The 11,364-nt window shown below is 39.5% G+C and overlaps 1 protein-coding gene across 1 annotated transcript in view; it reads right to left on the reverse strand.

Annotated features, from left to right (window-relative positions):
- Positions 1 to 11,064, reverse strand: part of slf1 (SMC5-SMC6 complex localization factor 1) — a 136,469-nt gene extending 125,405 nt beyond the window's left edge. The window contains exon 1 of the mRNA XM_028804757.2: positions 10,880 to 11,064. The gene's annotated coding sequence lies outside the window, so the exon portion shown is untranslated. The remainder of the gene's footprint in view (positions 1 to 10,879) is intronic.
- Positions 11,065 to 11,364: the final 300 nt, after the last annotated feature.

Here is an 11,364-nt window from a genome sequence, read left to right on the forward strand (position 1 = left end):
TCAAAGCAGTAAAAGGGGAAGGCTCAGCGGTGCGTAGCTAAGTGGCCATCGGTAAGAAACCAATCAGGCACAAGGGGCTGTAGGAGCAAATAGGGTAGTAAAGTTTTATTTATTTGTTCATTTTAGATTAAATGGTTCTTAGTGGTCCAGAGGTAGAGTAGTTAAATGGGCAACAGCGTAAGGGTTCATTAATACGGGGAATACAAACAGTGTGAGTGGAGCGCTTATAAGTAAGAGAGAGCACAAAGTTAGGAAACTATACAGAGAAAAGTAACATTAACCTCATAGAAAGACAAATAGCAGGCAGCTGAGAGGGAGAACAGTACAGGAGCTTAAGGGGACAGAAGGTGTAAAATATCTGTAGCAGATCTTAGTGTTACCATTTAACTTAAGGAGCAGCCGAAAGAAGAAGAAATTTAATTTTAAGAAAGAAAAAAAAAAAAAAAAAAAAAAAAAAAAAAAAAGTTAAGGCAGTTTACTAATCCCACATCAAATTTTAATAATGTGGCCAGTGCAATACAAGTCCTGTTGGATGTTGGACTTTTTAGATAATGGTTTGGAAGAGCCAGTTGTCTATGAGGGCTACATCTGCAAGTGATACCAGCTGATCCAGCACCTCGAGCTCAGGGTCACTGGAGGAGGAGTTGGCTGACCTGTGTTATAATAGAGAATTGGCGGACTTGGCCCAGGTGTCCTTTAGAGAGATAGTGTGCACCCCCAAGGTGGCGCGGGAGGAGATTCCAGACCAGAGAGGTAGAAATAGGTGGGTCACGGTCACAAGGCGTAAAATAAAAGGTGCACACTGTCCGGGGGCATCAACCCCAGAATTAGAAGTGTCAAACCATTATCATGTCCTTGCGGAGCTGGACGGTGTCTTTGATAATTCTGAGGTGGTAGGCTGGGATGAGGAGCACCAACAGGCCACCTCAAAACCAGTTCCCAAAAAGAGAGAGGTAGTGATAGTTGGGGACTCAATCATTAGGGGGATTGAAGCGCAGGTGTGCTCCAGAGAGAGAGAGTCTCGCATGGTGTGTTGCCTTCCGGGATCACAGGTGGGAGACCTCCCTGGAAGGGTAGAGAGGCTCTTGGCCAGATAGGGGGTGTATCCAGTTATCACTTTCCATGTTGGAACAAATGACATACATAAGGTGTAGTCTGTCAGTTCTGCGTTCCAAATTCAAGGAGTTCGGTGCCAAGCTGAGGAGCAGAACTGACAAGGTAGTCTTCTCCGAAGTTCTGCCTGTGCCACGCGCCAGTCCAGGTAAGATTAAGGAGATTAGAAGACTTTAACGTGTGGCTTAAATCTTGGTGCAGGGTAGAAGGGTATAGGTTTATGGGGCATTGGGACTCCTTTTGGAACAGATGGGACCTGTTCCGCCATGACGGGTTACATCTGAACTGGAGGGGCACCAATGTATTAGGGAGGCGTATGTGTAGGCTAGCCGAGGATTGTTTAAACTAGGGAATGGGGGGGCAGGGAGTTTAGGACAGGCCAGGTTTAGATCTATACATGGAAGAACAAAATGATGTAGAAATAAAAATGCATAGTAATGTAAATTTTAAGCAAACATTTAAATGTAGAAGGAGAAACACATTAAAAATAGCTTGCCTTAATGCTAGAAGTATCAAAAAGAAGGTAAGTGAGTTGGAGCATAATTATGATATTATAGCAGTAACAGAAACCTGGCTAAATAACAAAGATGGGGATGAGTGTAACAGAGGGATACACATTTTTTAGGAAGGATAGACAGAACAGAAAAGGAGGTGGGGTTGCCGTTTATGCCAAACAGGATTAAATGCAAGTCCTCTTCAGTTGGATGATGAGCCCCATCTTAGTGAGGACATGTGGCTTCGCTTGGAAAATTAGGGAAAGAGGTCTTATTTTAGGAGTGTGTTAAAGACCACCCAATTCAGACAGTAATTTCAACACACATCTTTTTAGTAATATCAAAAAGGCAAGTTTACAGGGAGATATTATACTCATGGGGGAACTTTAATTATCCAGATATTAACTGGGATAACCTTGCAGATGGAGGAGCACAAGAGCAGGAGTTTTTAGATGTAATCAGTGACTGTTTTCTAACACAGCATGTTAAAGCACCAACAAGGGGTGAAGCCTGTCTGGATTTAGTATTTTCTAATAATCAGGATAGAATTGAGGATGTAGAGGTGATTGAACCACTAGGGTCAAGTGACCATAATGTAATACAATTCTCAGTATTTTGTAAGAGTGCAGATGCAAAGATTAAAATTGTTAAGCTGAACTTTGGTAGGGCTAATTTTGAGCAGATGTGACAATGCCTAAGTAGGACACACTGGGATAAGCTTTTAAGTGTGGAGACAGTTGAGGAGCATTGGAACAGGTTTAAAAATGTTCTACATGTAATGCAAGACAGATACATACCTAAATTTGGAATTAATAGGAAACTAAAAAAAAAAACTCCATGGTGGATTAATATAGATTTAAAAAAGAAGTTGCAGAGGAAAAAACTGCTTTATAAAAGGCATATACAGTAAGACTAATGACTGCAAAGTGAATTGTAGAGCGTATGACAACATGAGGGCAACCATTAAGAAGGATATCAGGGAGGCTAAAAGACAGTTGGAGAGGAATATAGCAGATAAGGCAAAAGACAACCCTAAGAGATTCTTTCAGTATTTTAGTAGTAAAAGAACAGTCAAGGAGGAGGTCAAGTGCATCAGAAATAGTAAAGGGGAATTAAAAGATACAGACAGTGAAATAGCGGATGCCCTAAACTTACATTTTTCTGAAGTGTTTACAAGTGAGCAAGTGGATAACCTCCCAGAGGTAACAGGGACTACTAAGGAGGTACTTAGGGATTTGGAAATTGTAGAGGGAGAAGTGCTGCTCAGATTAAATAAGCTGAAATCAAACAAATCACCAGGACCAGATAATATTTACCCTCGAGTTCTTAAGGAGGCTAGCGAGTACATATATAAACCCTTGACACATATTTTTAGGAAGTCACTGCGCACTGGAGAGATTCTGAAGGACTGGAAAATGGCAAATATCATCCCATTATATAAAAAGGGTGACAGGGCAGATCCAAGCAACTATAGGCCAGTAATCTTAACATGCAGCACAGGAAAATTAATGGAAGGAATTATCAAGGATAAGATTGAGCAACACCTGGCAAGGACAGGAGTTATTAGGAACAGTCAGCATGGGTTCAGAAGCGGGAGGTCATATTTTACTAACATGCTGGAATTCTATGAGGAGGCAACAAAAGGATATGACCAAAGTGGAGCATATGATATTATTTATCTGGACTTTCAGAAAGTATTTGATAAGGTGCCACATGAGAGGTTGGGCATCAAATTAAAAGAAGTGGGAGTTCAGGGTGATGTTTTTAGATGGGTGCAGAATTGGCTCAGACATAGGAAGCAGAGGGTGATGGTGCGAGGAACCTCATCAAAACTGGCTGATGTTAAGAGTGGTGTTCCACAGGGGTCAGTGCTAGGGCCGCTGCCGTTTTTAATAATATATATATATATATATATATATATATATATATATATATATATATATATATATATATATATATATATAAATGATTTAGATAGGAACATAAGTAACAAGCTGGTTTGCAGATGATACCAAGACAGATGGATTAGCAGATAATTTGGAATCCGTTATATCACTACAGAAGGACTTGGATAGCATACAGGCTTGGGCAGATGAAATTTAGTGTCAGTAAATGTAAAGTATTACACAAGTAAAAATGTTAGGTTTGAATACAAATTGGGCAGTCTGAAAATCGAGAGTACACCTTATGAGAAGGATTTAGGAGTCATAGTGGACTCTTAAGCTATCCACTTCCCAACAGTGTTCAGAAGCCATTAAAAAAGCTAACAGAATGTTAGGTTATATAGCACAATGTGTGGAGTCCAAGGAGGTTATGCTCAACCTTTATAATGCACTGGTGAGGCCTCATCTTGAGTACTGTGTGCAGTTTTGGTCTCCAGGCTACAAAAAGGACATAGCAGCACTAGAAAAGTCCACAGAAGAGTGACTAGGCTGATTCCAGGGCTACAGGGGTTGAATTATGAGGAAAGATTAAAAGAGCTGAGCCTATACAGTTTAAGGAAAAGAAGATTAAGAGGTGACATGATTGAAGTGTTTAAAATTATGAAGGGAATTAGTCCAGTGGATCAAGACTGTTATTTTAAAATGAGTTCATCAAGAACACGGGGACACAGTTGGAAACTTGTTAAGGGTAAATTTCACAAAAACATTTGGAAGTTTTTCTTTAAACAAAGAACAATAGACACTTGGAATAAGCTACCAAGTAGTGTGGTAGACAGTAAGACGTTGGGGACATTCAAAACTCGACTTGATGTTTTTTTTGGAAGAAATAAGTGGATAGGACTGGCAAGCTTTGTTGGGCTGAATGGCCTGTTCTCGTCTAGAGTGTTCTAACACTGCTCTCAGTGCTGAGTAAGGTCCTTGCTTGGGTCATCCTCAATAGGATCTATGATCACTTTCTCACCTGCCAGCGACTGGAGAAGTCTGGTTTTACACCTAAGAAGTCTATCATCAACTGCATCCTGGCGCTGAGGATTCTCACGGAGTGCAAATGCGAACATCGACAGAATTTCTTTGCGACCATTTCTTTCGTAAAGCGTTCAACTCAGTTGATCGAGCTGGCCAGTGGGACATCTTGAGACTTTGCGGGATCCCCTCAAGGTTGTTGGAAAGGGGTGTGTGCCAATCCCGATATCTATGCAAAAGGACGGAGGTCCAAGTCTTCAGAGTCCTGGTGCTTCCTGTCTTGCTAAATGGTTGAGAGACATGGACGCTAACCAATGAACTGAGACGAAGACTGGACTCCTTCAGTACTGTGTCTCTTTGGAGAATCCTTGGGTACCACTGGTTTGACTTTTTGTCAAATTAGCAGTTGCTCATGGAGTTCCAAATGAGGCACATTACCTGCATTGTGAGTAAGCATCAGTTACCGCACTACGGACATGTGGCTTAATTCCCCGAAGGTGATCCGTCTCACAGGATCCTCATTGTTGAGGACCTAAGTGGCTGGACCAGGCCAAGGCAACACCCACATAACACCTGGCTGCAGCAGATAGATGGTCATTTCCGAAGGGTGGGACTGGACTGCATGACTGCCTGTGGGGTCGCCAACCATTATCCAAAGCCGTTTCGTCGTGTGGTGGGTGCGGCAATGTGCTGTACCACTGCATGCTCCCGAACCTGACTTGACATTAAGAGCAAGAATTCACTTTTAACTAAGAAAACACAGCATAAATCAAGACTCTTAGTTTGAGAACTCTGCGTAGGGTGGTCACCTACTGGCTGATACTGCATCTTATTATAATTTGGCTGCTCATTCAGGAAAAAAAAACAAGACTTAATTCTTAAAAAAAGCAAGATGATTAAAAGGAAAAAAAATTTAATTAGCAGCAATAGTCAGTCAGCAATTCAAAAAGTGGCTGAAATGAAAAGCTGCAGCCACTGTGGCCCTCCAGGATCAGAGTCTGACATGCCTCGTCTAAACAGAAATTTTTCCCACTTTAAAATTATACTTTACAGTCAGAAAAGTTATCTGTAGCTGCGTAAATAAAGCTGTTTCTAAGCATGGTTTTGCATCACTGAAAAACAACTATACACATTTAAATAAAAATTTGAGAATAACTCTTGAGATATTCAAACTTAAAATATAACTATATGGTAGTGCTGGGCGGTATGACCAAAATTCTATATCACGGAATTTTTCAAAATTATACTGGTTTCACGGTATTCAGCGGTATTTTTTCCCCATGCATGAGTGGATGTTAACCACATTTTCCACTGCAATTACTATAATAGACTGGCTAAGAATAACCTATTTCACTGTCATGAGAATTGCACATTGTACAAAAAAACTTTTTAATGTGCACACAAGTATTAATACAGGTTTGCATGGCCTCATAAAGTGATAGTTTTCAAGGGGGTGGCACTTATGAAGACAAGAAATCACATTGCTTGACAGTTGCAGTCAAAATATAGAACCTTTTTATTGAACAAATTTTGCAAACAACTTAAACTATAAATTTTGACAACATATTTTCAACCATCCAAACAGGCATTTAGACTTAGTAAAATATCCAGAGTTGCTTGTCAAAAGTTGTACAGTAATCCCTCGCTATATCGCGCTTCGCCTTTCGCGGCTTCACTCCATCGCGGATTTTATATGTAAGCATATTTAAATATATATCGCGGATTTTTCACTGCTTCGCGGGTTTCTGAGGACAATGGGTCTTTTAATTTCTGGTACATGCTTCCTCAGTTGGTTTGCCCAGTTGATTTCATACAAGGGACGCTATTGGCAGATGGCTGAGAAGCTACCCAACTTACTTTTCTTTCTCTCTCTCTTGCGCTGACTATCTGTGATCCTGACGTAGGGGGTGTGAGCAGGGGGGCTGTTCGCACACCTAGACGATATGGACGCTCGTCTAAAAATGCTGAAAGATTATCTTCACGTTGCTACCTTCTGTGTGCAGCTTTTAAGTATGCTGCACGGTGCTTCGCATACTTAAAAGCTCAAAGGGCACGTATTGATTTTTTTTATCTGTCTCTCTCTAACTCTCTCTCTCTGCTCCTGACGGAGGGGGTGTGAGCTGCCGCCTTCAACAGCTTTGTGCGGTGCTTCGCATACTTACAAGCCAAACAGCCCTATTGATTTGTTTGCTCCTTTGAAGAGGAAGATATGTTTGCATTCTTTTAATTGTGAGACTGAACTGTCATCTCTGTCTTGTCATGGAGCATAGTTTAAACTTTTGAAAAAGAGACAAATGTTTGTTTGCAGTGTTTGAGTAACGTTCCTGTCTCTCTACAACCTCCTGTGTTTCTGCGCAAATCTGTGACCCAAGCATGACAATATAAAAATAACCATATAAACATATGGTTTCTACTTCGCGGATTTTCTTATTTTGCGGGTGGCTCTGGAACGCAACCCCCGCGATGGAGGAGGGATTACTGTATTGCACTGAAACCATCTTCGAAAAGAATAAATAGTAAATATTTTTTGAAAACCAAATACACTTTCTGTTAATGTTAACAATCTCTGTTTACTGACATGTTAAAGTGACTTTTTAAACAACTTACCATCATTAAACTGTATAATATTTAAACTAATAAATAATAACAATAAAATAAATAATAGTGCTGCGGTGGGCTGGCACCCTGCCCGGGATTTGTTTCCTGCCTTGCACCCTGTGTTGGCTGGGATTGGCTCCAGCAGACCCCCCCGTGACCTTGTAGTTAGGATATAGCGAGTTGGACAATGGATGGATGGATGGATAAATAACAGTGCAACTTCCAGTAATAATACTATTACTTTAAGGCTTCTAGCCCAGGTACATTACACAGTATTCACCAAATAAAAATAAAATAAAACAAGTGCAACTTGGTGATGACATCTTTACCAACTGAACCATCATATTGCAAATGCATTAATATGGACCTTGCTTCAAGCTAAGCTATATACATAAATAATAAAAATGCAACTTGCATTTATAATGCTATTTGTGGTATAGCGGGTCCGCGGCCTCAAAAAAAAAAAAAAGGCCAGTTTTTAAATCGAGTTAGCTCTGTCTGTCTCCGTGGGCCTGATTTCACGACCTCAGGGAGTTGATGAGGTAATTGGGGCGAGTTGCACCTGCACATGTGGGTGCGATTGTTCTCAATTACTTCATCGGCTTCCTGTGGCATGTGATTAAGGCGCTGCGCCCACAGAGAAGTATATTTATGGGCCGGCAGGATAGGGGGAGGGAAAAAAGAAAAGATAGAACAGAAGAAGGTTAAAAAAGGGAAAAGGCAGTCATGGGAGATGATCCAGACACCAGGAAGGAGAAGACAGCATGAGCTGGGGCTCCGTGAGGGAGCGTATGGCTGAGGTGCTCTAGGGGCTGGATCGCCCCACTGACTAAGCGTGTAGAGTGGAGCGAGTGAGACGCAAGACCTCCTAATGGATCCGGGGAGCGTCTGAATGAGTGCAAAGGGGAAGTGTGCTGACATCACACGGTCTGGCTGCGCAGTATGACGGCAGCCAAGAAGGGGGTCAGCAGAAAGGAGCTTGTGCTGCAGAGGCTCCTCTGGCAGCACCAGTAATGGATGAGCAGGGGAGACAGAAGGTGGTGGGCTGCGATCGGGTGAGGAGAGAGACTGCATTTTAACTCTATTTTAACCGATTTATTTATTATGGATTTTATCCCCATGTTTCACTGGTTTTATGGATTTGGTATTTATTTGGGTACTGTATTTTATTTTTATTTTTTTAAACAATGCACAATTGACACTTGGTGTTACTTTTGACTGTTTTTAATAAAAGCACTTGAGCACTTTCCACCATCCCGTGGCTTTAATGAGATTCTTTTCTGCAAAAGTTCTTCTGTCATCATGTTCAACTTTATCGTCTGCTACAGCTTCAGTTTCGGATGTTCTCTGCCCATTTTCACCACGCAATACCTCCACTAGCGCGTGTACTCTGTTGCATGCGTGTTTAGCGGTGTAGTAGTGAAAAAGGTCCCCCTTAAAAAGTTTCCTGCTGCACCACGTTCCAAACGTTTAGGCTATTTAAACCGGTGTTGCGGTATAAGAAAAATCCTTATCATAGCAAAAATAAAAAACGGTTTTCGGTATGAACCGGTATACCTCCCAGAACTACTATATGGAGTGAAACAAAGGGCTCAATGACTCTGATATTGTTGGGTTTATGTAATTGAAAAACCATAATTGAAAAAGTCCTTTTTTTATGAAGTCAGAGATTAACATTAAAACCGATTGACAGATGGTAGATGACACTCCATCTGGAGAGATTTAGGGAAGAATGAGTGTCCACGATCATAATGGGAGAAACTAAAGTATTCATACAGTAAATTCCTTTCACTGTGTCAATAAACCTCTTCCATTTCAAATGGCAGCAGTTCCCTGTGCATCTATGTTTTGCAACCAGACATATTTGTTCAAAATGCTACTCACACAGGCAAATGTACATATGCTGTTTGCTCAGACAAGTGAGAAGTAAAATTAACAGCAAAGTTTTGAAATAAAATACAGGAAACACAGCTAGAAATCATGTAATTCACACATTCACTGTTTAACAAGAAAATATTTTTAAACAAATATTTAATGAACATTTTACTTGTATTATTATTATTACTTGGAAAATACAGACTTTTTCCATCAGAGGCTCAAATTAATATAGGTGTAAAACTGGAAATATTTACCATATCTATATCAATAAAATATCTATATAAACAGGACTGCAACATCTATTTCACATGTCTCAAAATATGCTCTAAAATTACCTTGGAAGTAAGACTTTTGGTGAATTGCTGAATCATGCAATTCAAAGAGATATTGGGTTCTTCTTTAATAAATTATACTGAAACTAATTCTATTTTAAGCTGCATTTTTCACCTCGGCAATGTTTAACTTAACAGAATAATTGGATTTTGAAAGATCTTACATACTGTACTGGCCAACTTGAGTGGTAGTAGATAGAATTACATTCAAATGCTATTTAGAGCACATTACAGTTAAACGTTTGTAATTCAGACAGAAAAAATTTGGCTGTTGGAGTCTGTCCATGTTATTTGCCTAGGCAGATAAATTACAGTACATAGTAATTATTAATGTTCATATTCCTCCCTCTGCAAATGGGGACCTAGCAATGGAAATTATTCATACTGTCACCAACACTTTAATGATGACTTACTCCGACCATGCAGTTATAATATGTGGCAACTTCAACAGTGTAACGTTAGAAGGAATGATGATAAATTTCTACTAGTTTGTGACTAGTTCCACTCCAGGAATTAACAAGGTGAACCTGCTGTATTCAAATGTTAAAGATGCCATTAAATATATTCTACTGGCTGCTTTAGGCAAATCTGCCCACAACCTGATTTATCTTATTTCCAGATACAAGTCTGTTATTAGGTGGCAACCTGTCACCACCAGAACAGTGAGGAAGTAGAGGCTGAAACGGGTGTGAATGACTGCTTCCAAATGACAGACTGGGAAAGGTGTGAGTCACACGGGGCATACTATTGGTAATAAATTTTACGGATATTTTTAAAGTCGTTTATTATTTAATTCTCTTGTTTATTCTCCTTTTATATTCTAATTAATGTAGTCATGGAGTTTAGAAACTACTATTGGTAACAAATTTTATGGATATTTTTAAAGTCGTTTATTATTTATTCTCCTTTTACATTCTACTTAATGCACAGTCTCGGAGTTTAGAAACGAAGCATCTCACAACATATTATACTGCGTGTATATAACTGTATGAGATAAAATTTGAATTGACTTAAAATGTTAAATGTCCATTGATTTTTAAGCCAATTAATTCAAATTTGACAACAGTAAAACATTAAAACTCGTAAAAACAGGTATGCTGTAATAAAAGAAGGTAATAATACGGAAAATCTTTTGTGCATTGATAATCTTTCACTGATGCCGGGTTGACTACAGCAAGATTAAAGGTGTACTTTAGTATCATCATGAGGTAATTTGAATAAACAATAAATAGCAACAATTCCTAACAACGCTGGTCCTTATGCATATTATGCCCTAGAAGTTTTTCTTCTTATTAAGTCTCGAAAGTCTGAGCTTAACTTAGCTATCAACTTTTTTTCTAAATCCGCTTAACCACAAAGTAGGATCACGGGGAAATATTCTTGTCCGCGAAAGGAGCAAGGCAAGAAAGCAACTATAAGCTACTAGAAACTAACAATAAAGATTTCCTTTCCACTTGCTACAGTTATATACTAAATATACCAGCTTTACCGTATGGAGACAGACTAGCGAACATTAAAGAACTGATGTGTAATTTATTAGCGCTAAGCCCTGACTTACCCGAAGATATACTGTTTTGTCTGTATTACTTCACTCCGTGGGACCGGACATAGAAAAATAAAACGTCTAGCAACACATTTATTAAAACAAGCGCCAAAGCGACACGTGTTTCGCTTTGGCCTTTACCATTACTGTAGTTTTATAGGGGGAAACGTTTACAAAGGTACAAATTGCTCCCTAAGGTGCGTCTTAAACAATATATATGTATATATTTAATGAACTAAATAATCAAAATAAAATAACATGTGCATCCATAAACTGTATGACATAAAAAAATGAATTTTACAACAGAAGTGCTACCCCTCCTCCGCCTTTGCTGACAAAGCTTCGTCCAATGACACTCCCGCGTCATGTAAAATGGCTTTACCACTACTCGAAAAGGGGTTGTGGTGGTAGGATGTATTAGTAGTGATTTAATACTAGGAAAATAACGGCTGTCATTATTTGATATACGTACAAAAGAGGTCATAATTATAAGTGTATTT

Source organism: Erpetoichthys calabaricus, chromosome 7 (assembly GCF_900747795.2).
Source record: "Erpetoichthys calabaricus chromosome 7, fErpCal1.3, whole genome shotgun sequence".
Lineage (NCBI taxonomy): Eukaryota > Metazoa > Chordata > Cladistia > Polypteriformes > Polypteridae > Erpetoichthys > Erpetoichthys calabaricus.